Source organism: Neovison vison, chromosome 12, assembly GCF_020171115.1.
Source record: "Neovison vison isolate M4711 chromosome 12, ASM_NN_V1, whole genome shotgun sequence".
Taxonomy (NCBI): Eukaryota; Metazoa; Chordata; class Mammalia; order Carnivora; family Mustelidae; genus Neogale; species Neogale vison.
This window is the reverse complement of record NC_058102.1, coordinates 3921175-3935861: the sequence shown is the minus strand read 5'-3', so window position 1 is coordinate 3935861 and position 14687 is coordinate 3921175.

Here is a 14687-nt window from a genome sequence, read left to right as displayed (position 1 = left end):
CACGACCCAGGGCACGGACTTCCCTTCATACAACACACGTCATAAGCATGTACCCCAAATAATCCGGGACTGTCTGACCTGGAGTCCCAGACGTGCTCACCTGATCCGAGCTGGGAACTAGAAGCCGGGGAAGGGGGACAGAGTGAACAGGACCCCTGTGCACCTGCTTCCGAGTCTGGCTAGAGTAGGGCAGGGGGACTGAGGCGAGGCGAGGGGGCTGACTGTTTGGTAAGTGAAATAAAGTTCAGGGTTCCAAGGCACTCTTTATATGTAGGCGTTAGAGTCCGCCCAGAAGATAGGTCTAAGTCCTGATCACAAGCACTTGTGAGTGGGAGCTTACTTGGAAATAGGGTCCTTGCAGATGGGATCAAGCACGGGCTCTCTGGGTGAGCCCGTCCTGAATTTAGGATGGGTCCTAAGTCCAACGGCAGGTGTGATTACAAAAGAAAAGAGAGAGGGACTCGACACACAGACCCAGAGGGCATGGCCACCTGGAAAGGGACACAGAGGTCAGTGAGGCCCCCACAAGCCAGAGATTGCCAGCAACTTCCAGAAGCTGGAGAGTCCTGGGAAGAAGTCTCCGTCAGAGCCTCCCGAAGTGGCTAACCCTGCGGACACCTCGATTTCTGGCTGTGGGAGGACACATTTATCTGCTGGGTGAAGCCGCTAGGTTCACGGTAATTTGTTGCAACAGCCCTGGGAAGTGATATCCTCTTGTGTGTGCGCACACACATGTGTATGTATATTTTTTTAAAAATTCCTGCTCCATAATACATCTTCTTTTTGGTTTATAGAGTCCTCCGACATCATCAATGGGAAATTAATTCTGCTATTTCCTCATGTTTTGCAAAAGTGAGGCACAGATGACCGTGTGTGCACCTGCCTGGCCTGTCCCTTTGTTCTCAGTCTTGAGGACAGCAGCTACGTCACAGGCACCTGTTTCCTTGGGAATTACTGCTGGTGAGGGGGGCCCAGAGCCGAGGGAGCCGTCCACCTCGACACGAGTGGTTCAGTGAAAACTAGCGTCCCGAGTGACACCGAGTAGCCCAGAAGATGGACCGCCGCAGCCTTCCATTTGGGGAGTTCAGCTGTGGTCCCTGGTGGCCACGAAAAGTTCGAGGTGCCACGATTTAATTATTCAACATTGTGGGACATGAAGAGGTTTGGGCACGGGACGCTGAGGGATCCACTATAAATGCAGCTGGTTTGTTCATAGTCGCGGCACCTCCTGCTGGTTCGGAGGCACGTGAGCAGCGGTGTTTTCCCCACGTATACGCTTCCGCAGGGGAGAGGGGCAGCTGTACAAGTCAGAGTGAAGCGCTCGCTTCGGATCATTGAAACCACCTGGATTTGGTCTCCTGCAGAGAAACGTCACCGTGGCTCGTTCCTGTTGACTTTCTGCAGGGACTCAGGGTCTGGTGCCACCGTCCTGGGAGCAGTCTCCCGGATGGTGTATTTGGGGACCCGTGAAACAAGCGCGGGTCACTACCCAGCTGGAGCCAGTCCAGGAGCCAGCCTAGACACTCTCCCTCCAAAATGCCGTGACCTCCGGGTCCCGCTGCCCCCTGGCAACTTGCTCCTTTAGAGCAGAGGACCCGGGGTCCCAGCCCCTCTGCTTTGTTGGCAAGACCCTGCACCACCTGGTCCCATTCCTTCCATCCTTCCTTCCTTCCTTCCTTCCTTCCGTCAGTAGCCCCACTCCGCCCCTCCCCCAGCTGACTCTTTCTTCCTCAGTCTCCCCACAGCTGCCAGGCTGTCTACCAAACCCTGATCAGCTGGAGCCGCTCCTGGTCCCCGATCCTTCAGGGGCTCCCGTGTCCACCTCACGGTGTGGCTGCAGGACCCCTCACACCGGCCCCCCCTTACTCCCCACCACTCGCCACCCTGCCCACTCCACGCGGGGTCCAGACACACAGAACTGACCCCCACACACAGATCCCTCCACCTCGACTGACACACTCTCCATCTCCACCCTCCCCGCCAGGTGAACTTCTCCTGAACCCACAAGATTCATCCTAAGATGCCAGCCATTTTAGGTCTATATCCAAGAGGACGGAAAGCAGGGACTAGACCGGATCTTAGTACATCCATGTTCAGAGCAGCACTGGTGACAACAACCGAAAGACGGAGACAACCCAAGAGCTCATCAGCCGGTGACTGCGTAGACAAGACACGGTGTAGCCATTCAGTGGAAAATGACTCCTCCATAAAAAAGAAGGAAATAAGCCGACCCCGAAGGGCAACTCTTCTACGGTCTGCTTCTAAGAGGTAGGTTCCTAGAAGAGGAAAATTACATCAAAACAGAACATAGAGCAGAGGTTTCTAGAGGCCGAGGGGATGTTTTAGGGAGTCAGTGTCCAATGGGCACAGAGTTCTTGTCGGGGAGGATGGAAATCTTTGGGGTATGAAGGGGAAGGGACAAGAACATTGTGAAGGTCTTTGGTATCACCGAAACGTACACTTATGAAGGACGAAAATGACAACTGCCATGCTATGTGTATTTTAGAATAGTTTTTTAAAGATTTTTTTTTAAAGGAATCTCTGTACCCAGCACAGGGCTCGAACTCACAACCCTGGGATCAAGAGTTGCACGCGCAGCCGACGGAGTCAGCCAGGCGGCCAGCATTTTTTTTTAAACTTTAAAAGAGAGATACCTGTTACTCTGAGACGTCTCTCTCAATTTCCCAGGTGTGATCTGTTCTTGCCTCCTCCATGCATCTGGAAACTTCCCGTGGGAGCTTCTTTGTCCGTCCGCGTGCCTGTCCCCCACTGGAGAGCCGGCGCCCAGAGGACAGGGACTCATCTCCGTTCTGGGTTTCCCCTGGCTCGGTGTCGGGCCCAGAATAAGCTCGCAGGCCATGTTTATTGGATAGGAGAGGTAAGACCACCATACCGTGGGCTGAACTGGGTCCCCCTCCAAATTCATACGTTCAAACCCTACTCTCCAGTGTGACTCTTTGAAGATGGGGCCTTTATGGGAGTGATTCAGGGTAATCAGGGAGGCGCCCTGACCTGAGAGGGTCAGTGTCCCTATAGGAAGAAGAAAAGCCCCCGAGACCCCAGACGGATGTCACATGGACACAAGGAGCAGGTGGCTGTTCACAAGGCAGAAGGAAGCCTCCCCAGGACCCAAGTTTCCTGGTACCTTGGTCTTGGATTTCAGCCCCCAGAACTGCAAGGAATGAATGAACGTGAAGGCCTCCTGCCGTATTTGCTCCAGCAGCCACACCACGCCACCCAGCAGACACGCAGGCCCGTCGAGCCATCTGAGGACCCGTGACAGTGCCATGGCCGGCGGGCGCTGCGGGCCGTGGGAGTAAAACACGGGGCAGTCTCGGGCCGGGGGGCAGGGGACGTCCTGGTGTCGCAAGCATCGAGATAGTCTAGGGTCTCCTGGCGGGAGTTCTGTCTGAGATCCAACCGAAACCCACCCCTTCTCACCCGCCTCTCTTCCCCCATACCGTAGCTTCAGGCTCGCCAGAAAAGAGGCTGTTCATTGGAAAGGCTCAGCACCCGCGGGTACAAGACCCAACCTCACATCTGCCCCAAAGCAGGCCCGAGGCCATGGTCCCGCCCCCGGGATCCTCTGTGCCTCCGCCGAGGTCCTCTCCAAAGTGAAGCCTGTGTCGGCGGGTCAAGTTGAGGTTGGCCAAGACGAGGTGCTGAGTCAGCTTCCGCCCCCCTGCCCTGCCCCCAGCCTCCAGCCCCCAGCCTCTGGTCTGCACCAAGGACCACCTTCTGGCCTTCGAATTCCACATTTGCCGTCTTGTGTCGACACTGCCAACGTTGGGGCAAGAGGTAGTCACAATGGTAAAAAGTACTAGATACCTCCGTGACTACGGTTTAGGTTAGTAAAAATGCTACATACCTACCTAAGCGGGGCTCTAACCCCAGAGTCCTAGATGTTGCTTTAACTGTGGCCTCACCGGGTTTAGAAATTAGAAAGGAATGTTTTTCACTCTGCAGAGTGGAAACATTCTTATCCCACAGCCTATCTTGACAGCTTGATGGTTGCTCTTCCAACCCAGCCTAGATAATTGCATAATTAATTGCGCGCAGGTAGCGCACGCAGACGAGGTGGTTATAAGGGGTGGGGAGCCCGACACCCACTCCCCTGGAGGGTGGCCAGGCTCGCCTCTGCGCCAGGTCCCCGGTGGGAAGGAGCCTTCTGCCCCCGAGCAGGGTCTTCTGCGCATGCATTGATCCAAGGACGGCCGGACCTGGTAGTCTGGTGGCCCTCGTAATGACGGGTCAAGTCTTGGGCAGAGGCCCGGCCAGCGTAGTTGCAGGGAAGCTGAAAAGAATTGAAAGCGTCCCCTGGGGCTTCAGCCATTCTCCCTTTGGGTTTCCTGAGATTCTTCTGGAAAGCCAGACTCTACTTCCTTCCTGCCACACACACCCTCACTACCATGGTCTACGTAGCTCAGGGGTCTGACACACCTGAGCCTGGGCTGGTTCCCTGAGTCCTTGGCAGTAGTCATGATGTTGGAGAACGGATGCATCCCCACCCTTGGGACAAAGTACGTGGTGTCTGTGATGGTCAGCTTGACCGCTTGCCTGGGAGCCCGGGAGAACCTTAGCGTATGTGACAGAAGCCCACGTTGTAGGGAAGCCTAAAGCCCCCCTCCAGAACCTCTCTCTCCCCCAACACCCCTACAGGAACCTAGAGTCTGCCCAGGAGCCCTGGTTCGGGGCAGGGCTATTATGAAGAAGGAGAGGCAGGGATGGGTGGTGACAGAAGCAGAAGACAGGCACGCGGAGCTCTGGGCATTGAAGAGGTCCAAGGAAGAGGGGGTCACCTGCAAGGTGACCCAGAGCTATTGAAATGGCACAGAGCCAATGTGGCCAACTAACCATGCGCTAACAGACCTCTCTGTGTAGCGGCCAAGGGCCAAGGTCCTAAATGGGAAATCTAAGGAGGTACCAGGGCCAACTGTAATGGGGTCATCAGCCAACAGCTATGACCCTGACATTGTATTATTGCATGAACCCCTCCCTCTCACCTCCCTCTCGCACCCGGGCCACGCTACCCCAGATCCTGCACGTTTACAAGTCAACTATTCCAATCCGTCTTTCAAGAGGCCAGTGATTGCAGATCATTCCTAAGAGGCGAAATGCTTCTCTGCCCTCCTTGTGGGTAAAGGCAGACAGATCTCAGAAGAAATTCTGCTGGATGTCTTTTCCTCTCTGACCAGTACATTGCTATGCACACAGCAGGTGCTTAATTCTTGTCCTAGAGAGCAGAGCCTGCCTCCCCCCCGTGCAAAGAGTTTGCGATCCTACAAAAAAATGATTTCTGCCTTGTCTCCCTCGAGGAGCCTTCACTGTCGGCCCCGCCCACCAGCAGCATCGCCGTGGAAACCTGAGCACGCCAGCCTCCCAAACCCAAAACCACAGCCCAGAAAGCCCCTGGCGTCCCAGGCCATGTGCTAATGGCACTGATGTCACAAGAGAACCCCCTCTCTTCTGGTCCGTGATGAGAACATCAGTGTTGTAGGTGAACAGGAAGAAATCCATTCCCAGCACAACCAACCCGACTGGGACCTAGGGGCCACTGTCCACATTCCACACTTCTTCTGGTCCATGGGAGGAAAAAGAAAAGACTTTATTTATTTTCTTTTTGCCCCACAAAATTTCAGCGGAGAACACTAACCTGGGGTAACGTGAGAAAGTTTATGGGTTGGTCTGTGGCTTTCCTGCCAAGCGTTCTGTTTATTAAGCGACAGGAAGACAGATGCTGCTGGAAGTGAGTCCTGGTGTGGCGGGTTTGCGCCCCAGGGCTGGGCTCCCTTGGGGGTGGTGGGGGGAGGCAGGGCGTCCATGGCAGTAGGCGGCTTGCGGAGCTCTGGAATGGGCGCCACCTGCTACTCACACATTCTAACAGAGACTGGGAGAGGAAAGGCGCTTCTGACTGGACCAGGATGGGTTACTTTAGAGAAAGGCCATCCACCACCTCCAGGCAGCACTGGGAGGTTGATACCAGTAATACCACCTGGCAGAGGACCTCCCTGAGCCCTAGAAGTTCATGGACTCCCCCAGCGTAGCACTCCCTCCTCTGGGGCCCTCCCAGGCTCTTTCTGCCACAGACAGACACACAGGAGAGACTACCTTCTGTCTAAGCTCTCGTGAGCTCTGTGCAGCCCGGTCCTTCCTCTTTACCAACTAGGTTCAGTCCCGTTGGGTAAAAATCAGTCGAATGTTTATTGTGTGCCAATCCCTAGGATAAAAACAACAGCACAATCATAACCGAGCCAACAGCCATGGACGCCGGCCCCAGGACAGGCTCCTCTGTGGCACATGCATGAAACCTTCCAGAAGACATGGGTCTGGCACTGAATGGCCAGAAAGGGGCCTTTCCTCCCTTCTCCCTGTAGGGCCACACCCAGTGTCTAGCACCTTCCTCCAGCTCATGTCAAGATCTTTCTCAGAACTTTCTTCATTTGTGTCAGTGTTCTCATCTGAATAATGGGTTCAATCATCACTGCTTCATGGGGCTTTGGGGAGAAGAAGCAAGATGGTGAATGTGAACACCATGCCTGGTGCCTGGCCAGCCAGAGGAGCTCCGAGGATAGCTATTCTGGTTCTTCTCCCTCCCCAGAGACTCACTCTCGTGGGCTCTCCATAAATGTCGCTTCATGGGCCATTATTTCTTTTTTTTTTTTATTTTAGGCAAATCTTGATTGCACATCTTCAATAACACAGGTCCAGAGCCAGGCCCGGAGGCACAGGGAATGAGGCACAGAGGCCAGCAGGGTGATGGTGTGGGGTCTTTTAGGCCCAGAAGAAGCGAGTTTCTTTAATTTTCTCTTGCAACTCACTGGACCAAGTTTTGCTTTCATCTCTTTCATTTTGTCAGTTTTCCCTCTATGCACCAGGATGAGTAGGACAGAACTCATTGCAATTTCACCAATATTTAGAGAAATAAATTCTCAGAAACCTCCAATGACTCGGTCATAATTTAACTCCACTAACTTTACTAATAAAAGCACCACATGCTTTCAGAATCCCGAGAATCCATATTTTCCTTTTCACTCTGGCCACTGGGAAGCTCAAGTCAAAACTTAATGTCCAATTGAATAATACCCTGTCTACATTTAAAATTTAATTTTACCTCCTGCCTTGTTTCTGACTTCCATTATCTTACTCTATACTGTTCTAAAGCACATTTTTTAGAGGAAATCATCTCATATTCTTTTTTATTTTTTAAAGAGTTATTTATTTGAAAGAGAGAGAGAGCACACGTGATCACGAGTAGGGGGAGGGGCAGGAGAAGAGTGAGAATCTCGAGAAGACTCCCCAATCAGCACTGAGCCCAACGAGGGGCTCTCTATCCCAGGACCCTGAGATCATGACGGGAGCTGAAATCGGGAGTCTGATGCTTCACCAACTGAGCCACCCAGGCGCCCCGCATATCTTTTCTTAGATTGAGACATAAATTGTGATTTTTGTAAAAGGTGAAGAGAATATCACAATAGAAATCACCTGACACAAGAGCCTAGCTAGAAAGAACCGGAGCGTCCATCGGTGGCCGAATGGGTAAACAAACCGCGGTCCGTCCGCATAGCGGAACACTGCGCAGTCTAAGAAGGAAGGCGATCCGGGAGGCGGCGACAGCGTGGATGAGGCCTGAAGACATTTTGCTCCGTGGAACGAGCCAGCCACAAGAGGACGCGGCTGTGTGGTCTCAGCCGCCTGAAGCCCCCGGAGCAGTGGAGCACAGAGCGGCCGGGACTAGAGCAGTGGGTGCCAGGGACCGAGGAAGGGCGTGATGGAGCCGTTTCCGTTTTGGGAAGTGGAGAACGTTCTGGACGTGGATGGTGCTGATGGCCGTACACGGTGCAAATGTCCTTAACACCCCTGAACAGCATGCTTAGAAATGGTTAAAGCGGTAAATTTTATAGTATGTAGATGTTACCACAAGAAAGAAAGGACGGAAGGAAGGAAGGAGGAAGGAAGGAAGGAGGAAGGAAGGAAAGAGGAAGGAAGGAAGGGAAATCACCTGAAAATGAACACTGAAATGTTTGTCTTCTAGAAAATGCCCTAGGCCAACCTCTGATGTTTCATTTTGCTGGAGGGATGATGTCGTAGCCTCCTCCTTTGGACACGGGTGCCCTCCTACCAAAGTGAGCTGTGTTCTAGGGCTCTCCAAGGAGGTGTCCGAGTCGCAGAAACGGTGACTCGCCGTCACCACGCCCACGACCATGGGGCACCGCTGACATAAGCCCGCTGTGGCGACAGCAGTGACGTGGGCGAGCAGAGCGCTGTCCCTGGAGCAGCCCGGCATTCCGCTGAGCGCCAGGGCAGAGCACGGCGGCCGCCCAGGACAGGAGCGCCCCGAAGCAGTGTCAGCCCCAGCCGCAGAGGCAGACGGCCCGGGTTTGAGTCCTGGCCCCACCGCCGATGAGCTCTGTAGTGTGGGCGCGTGGCTAAACCTCTCCGAGACTTGCACGGGGACCACAATGCCACTAGGGAACTCTCCCAGCAAGACAGCAGACACTCAGCTCCCCACCCCCAACCTCCTCCCCATCAGTGTCCGGTGAAAAATACGGTCCTGCCGGCTCAGCTCACTCCAGACACCCTCTGGCACGCTCAGCCTGTCTCCGAACTGCCCTCCATCCCTGCAGGGCAGCCTCTAAGGGACATGACCACCATTCGCTTCTCAGAACTCCTCTGGCTGGCGTCTTCCAGACCAGCAGGGCTAATTCCCAAGGGCTGGACTCGGATGTTCTGCTCACCTAGTCTCTGCGGGATGACAGTTTGCAAACCCACAAAACAGGCGGAAGCAATCGCGATGCCAGCGAAGCATTAGGTAAACAGAGCGTGATCGCCGTCCAAGGGAGCCGAAGGCAAATCCGTAACGAGAAAATGCAGTTAGATGCGTAATGCCTGGTGTTGGGCACACAGTTGGCTTTGCAGTAAATAGCAGCTCCCTTTATAGCCCCCAGAACACGAACGATCCACTTTCCATATGGAACGATTGGCAACCACGAGGCAAGGCGAGGCCAAGGCCTGACTGAACGGGCGGTAAAGAACAACGAGCCTTATTGGATTTACCAGGTTTGTTGCTTATGTAGACAACAAAAGGGAGAGTAAACACAGGGGCCCCTAACAAGAAGACAAAGGGGCCTGGTGACAACCCCAGTGGTAGGATGCCCCGGAGCAGGGAGCTGAACCTGGCCTGTCCACAGGGGTTTCATGCAGTTGTACCCTGGTGTGGGTCAAGGCAGAAAGTCTCATACCTCCCTCGTCAGAACTCGGAGGGGGACTAACTGGATTTCCCATTGCTTCACCAGTGGCCTTATGACAGCCTCCTTTGTGGCCAGGAAAGAGAGTGACAAAGGGTCTGGTGACAGCTCCCTTCCACCCTCCGAGACTCCCGTGCTCCTATGGTCCAGGAGGACCACAAGACCAAGACTTAGACCAGCTGTGTTTCTAGCTTTGCTCACGTGACCTGTGTTGGGTTCAGGCAGAAGCCCGAATGGAGCTTTTCCCCATGAGCATATGTGCAGGTTTGCTAATAAAATACTTTATCGGGCTCACAGAAGTCTTGGTTGAACTACAATCATTTCTTAAAAAGATGATTTCTACACTTGGCTCTTTGTTGTTTTGAAGTGTGGTTTGATGTAAATGGAGTGAATCGTATAAATCTTCAGCACACAACTTAAAGAATGTTTATATTTGGGGTGCCTGGGTTGCTCAGTTGGTTAAGTGTCTGCCTTCAGCTCAGGTCATGATCCAGGGGTCCTGGGATCGAGCCCCAAGTCAGGATCCCTGCTCAGTGGGGATTCTGTGTCTCCCCCTCCCTCTCCCCCTCCCCCTGCTCTCTTTCTCTCACTCACTCCTCTCAAATAAATAAATAAATAAATCTTTAAAAGAAAAAAAAGGATGTTTATATTTGTATACACCCCTGTCATCACTCCACTAAATACAGAACATTTCCAGGATCCAGAAAGTTCCCATGGCCCAGCACCCAGCAGTGACCACCACAATTCTGCTTAGCCTTGGACTTCATATAAATGGAATTATGTAGGATGTACTCTTCCATATCTGGCTTTTTTGTTGTTGTTGTTGTTCAATATTATGTCTCGGGCATTCTTCTTGATTGCTGTGTAGTATTCCACTGTGAGAATGAACTACAGTCTGTGGATCACCGAGTTGCTGTGGGCTTCCTTGTCCGCGTCCTTTAGTGGACACTGGCACCCACTTCTGATGGGTGAACAATTTACAGTATCACATGGGAGGTTCACTCATTCCACAGCCTCACCAGCACTAGAATTATCGGATGCTTTCATTTTAACCATTCTGGTTTAGTCATCCAACACGAAGAATGAAGATGAAATTCCAGCAATAAGAAATGAACAAAAGATTGGAGCTGAAGACCTTAAGTGCTTGCTTTTTGCCCATTGACCAGATAAACAGAACTATATGCATTATCTATGCAGCATGGGGCTTTTATTATTTTTACCTAAAGATGTCTCTTTTTGGTAATGACAAACGTGTTTTTTAAGACAAAAAAAAGTCTGTTTTTTCTCAATACAACTTTAAAGGATTTTGTTTTGTTTTAAAAGATTTTATTTATTTATTTGAGAGAAAGAGAGAGAGCATGAGAGTAGAGAGGTCAGCAGAAGAAGCAGGCTCCCTGCCGAGCAAGAAGCCCGATGCGGGACTCGATCCCAGGACTCCAGGATCATAACCTCAGCCGAAGGCAGTTGCTTAACCAACTGAGCCACCCAGGCGCCCCAACTTTAAAGGTTTTTAAATTGTTTCATATCTGGTCAAGTTGAGCTTTTTAAGAACCTCATTTTTAATTTGTAATAAAAGCTTACAACTTGATTTTTTCAAAAAAGTCAACAAACGGCAAGCACCCGTTAATAAAGGTCTTAAATTAAAAAAAAAAATGTTTTGTAATTTTCAGTGTGAATCTTGCACATCTTTCTAAGGATTCATTCTTAAGTAGTCTATAATTTTACGCTATAAGTTGTTTTTAATTTCATCGTCTAGTCATTTGCTTGTATGTAGAAATAAACTAAATTTCATATATTGACATTTTATCCAGTGATGTCACTAAATTTGTTTATTGATTCTAGTAGTTATAGATTCTTTTGGGTTTTCTAGTACATGATTATGCCTTCTGCAAATAAAGACAGTTTTACTTTCTTCCTTTCTAATCTTTGTATCTATTTCTTTTTCTTGCCTTATTGGTCTGGCTAGGACCCCTAGCACCATGTTGAACAGAAATGGTGATAGTGGGCAAGAGGAACGTGCCTAATAGTTTCATTACAAATTAACCTTGCAGTTTTAAAATATGCTCTTTATCAGATCAAGAAAATTTCTTTTTATTATTAATAGATGGACAGTTTATATCATGAATACATATTGAATTTTATCAATTGTTTTCCTGCATCAGCAAGCACGACCATACTTCACATGACGTGATTACAGCGTAATCAAATTACGCTGATTGATTTTCAAATGTTAAACCAACCTTGCATTTCTGGAATAAACTCTATTTGGTCAAGAAGTATTACCCTTTTCATGTGTCTCTGGATTTGATTTACTAATGTTTTATGTAAGGGTTTTTATCTACATGCATGAGAGATATAAGCCTATAGATTTCTTTTATTGTAATGTCCTTGTTGATTTTTAATACCAGAGTTTTGCCAGCCATATAAAATGAGTTGGGAGGGGTTCATTTTTCTTTCCCTGAAAGACTTTACGTAAGATTGGTATTATTTTTTACTTAAGTGTCTGGAAAATGACTAGTGGATCCGTCTGAGTCTGAGTTTCCTTTGTGGGAAGTTTTTCAGTACGATTTGGTTATTTTAAACTATAAGTATAAGATTCTTAGGAATTTCCATTTCTTCTGGTATTAGTTTTGCTAATTGTAGTTTTTAGAGAATGTGTCTATTTCTTTGGGGTTGTCCTTTTTATTTGGCATAAAGTTATTCATAATATCCTGTTATCCCATTTAAAATGTATCAGGCTCTGTACTGATGGCCTGCTTTTATTTCCAGTATTGATGTCAAAAAAATCTGGAGCTATGTTTTCTGGGTTTTTTCCATGATCAGTCTTGATGGGATTATGAATTTTGTTCATCTTTTTGAACACCTAGTTTGGTTTTGCTGGTTTTTTGTTTTTTGTTTTTTTGGGTTTTTTTTTTTTTTTTTGTCTGTTTTACCTCTCTGGTTCACTGATGTCAACTCTTCTCTTGATTGCTGTTGTCCTTCCATTTTCTTTGTATTTAATTTACTGGATTTTTCTCCTTTACTGACACAGAAACTTAGATCACTGACTTCCAACTCCTTTATTTTCTAGCTCATGCATTTAAAACAAAAAATTCTCACTTGAGCACTTCCTCAGCGGCTTCTCGCAAGTTCCAATATGTTTATTTTCATTATCATTCAGTTCAAAGTATTTGCTACCTTCCATTGTGATGTTTCCTCTGGCCCGTGAGTTATTCAGAAGTGTGTTGCTTAATTTCCAAACACTTGGGGATTCAACAATTATCTTTCTGTTATTAATTCCTTGTTTAATTGCACTGTGGTCAGAGAATGCACAGAGAATGAAATGTGTGATTTCAGCCCTTTGAAATCTGTTGAGACTTGCTCTACGGCCCAGCATAGGATCTATTTTGATACATAGTCCACAATTCCATTTATCCCTTGCCTGGTGCCATAGATATCACACATTTTAGCATTCGGTCACTTATGATTGCTCTAAATCGTTCCTATTACCTTAAGTTTACCCTGTTCTTCCTTCCTTTCTGCAATTTGGTGCTTCCATCTGGGGTCATGTTCCTTCAGCATGAAGGTCTTCCTATGGGATTTCTTGTGTGTTGACTTCTTGGTAACTGATTCTCATAGCTTTTGAAGGCATTTTGCGTTAGCTCTCATTTCTGAAAAAAGCAACCTACAAAAAGATTGGAAGGGCTTTTTTTTTTTTTCCTTTCAACAATTTAAAGACGTCATTCCATTGTCTCCTGGATTACAAAAATGAGAAATGTTCACAGACCGTCACATCACCCTTGGGGGCTCTTGCCGCCTTCCACGTGTCATCCCGATGTTCGTACAGGTCCCACAAAAAACAGGAATGGAACGTCGCTTTTCCTACATTTATACTTGTCCTTAAGAGAATCAACAACAATAACCGTTCCTTCCAGCTTCTCTGTTAATTCCCTCCTTTACATGAGGAGCAGGTAGAGTTCCCTACATTCTCTGGGCCTCTTCGTTTTTGTTTTTTGTTTGTTTTAATAGCTCCCATCCAATGGGGGCCCACCATTTGCCCGACCCCACACCGGGCACGTCCCATGCTTTCTCCCAACCAACTTGTAGCCCCACACTCTGAAGCGGGAGTCATTAATTCCACTGGCCGGACAGGACACCCAAGTCTCCCGGGTGGAACGCTGTCTCAGTTCCCAGCGGTGCTCACCCCACGGCAGGTTCATTAAACTGAGGAAAATGTATCTTTTGTGGATATCTAAGGACTCACAGCAGCAAGCCACCTTCTCCCTTGTTCTTGGTGCTCTGGGTCCATCGGCTTCTTTTCTGTTCCTCCGATGGTCCAAATTCCTTCCCACCTCGGAGTCCTTTGTGCTGTTCCCTCGGTCAGCATGCTTGTCCAGGCCCTCATGACCTCACTGGCTCTGCTCTCACAGGCCTTCCTTTCAAACATTCCTTTCCAAACTGTCCATTTGGACCCATCTCGCAATTCAGATCGGTTCCCCTTTATAACCTTTCTTCATTTCTTCTCATTTCCTTCTTTTTTCCTTTCTAGCACTTGCCATGCATTGCGATGGCATAACGAGTCTTGTTATTTATGTCATCTTGTAATGTATAGATGTTGCCTCTTTTAGACCACGAGCTCCTCAAAGGCGTGGGCTCATCTGTTTTGTTCTTGGCCGTCCTCCCAGCCCCCGGCGGAGAACTTGGCCCTCCGCGTCCATCCCCCTGCTCCCGGGCTCTCCCCTCTCCCCCTGTCCTCCGCTCACACTCTCCTCGTCCTCCTCCTGGGGCGCGGCTGGGGGTAGGCCAGCTGCCGCTCTTCTCTCCCACCTCCCGCTTCTAGTGCAGACAAGCCAGGGAAATTTCTGGGAGCAGCGCAGGTGCGTCGAGCCGGCCGCCCGGCGTGATTGTACTGGCCGGATCATCGCCCGGCTCCTGGCAGCAGGGCTCGATAACATGCTTACCTGAGTCATCTTTGGCAAAACCTGCCAGGCTCCAGGACGGAACATGTGTGCGAGAAACAGCTCTTGTGTGGCACGCCCGCCCCTCTTGAAAGGCAGTCGAGGGAGGCAGGTGTGGACGCGGGGGGAGGGGGCTGCAGGCACCAGGGCTGGAGGAGCTCACGGGCTACCCAAGTCGAGTCAGGTTCTTTCTCGAGCCGAAGAGGCGAAAACCCCGTTTAGGTGAGGGTCCTTTGGCCACGTTTTGTCCTATTTTCTTTGTATTAGGACTCACAACTGGCTTCTTTGGAGTAAGAATTCGGCTACCTCTTTCTTTCATTATACCCCACGAAACACCCACCACGGGGATAGGCCTTTGTTCTGTCCTGAGCGCTCCTCAGGGAGGACGGTCCTAGGAGAAGCCCCAGCTGCTCAGAGCCGGGCCTTGTGGACACCCGCGGTCACTGTCTGTCATCCTCACGATGCAGTGACTTCTGAGCACAGCCCACACCTCCAGGTCGAGAAC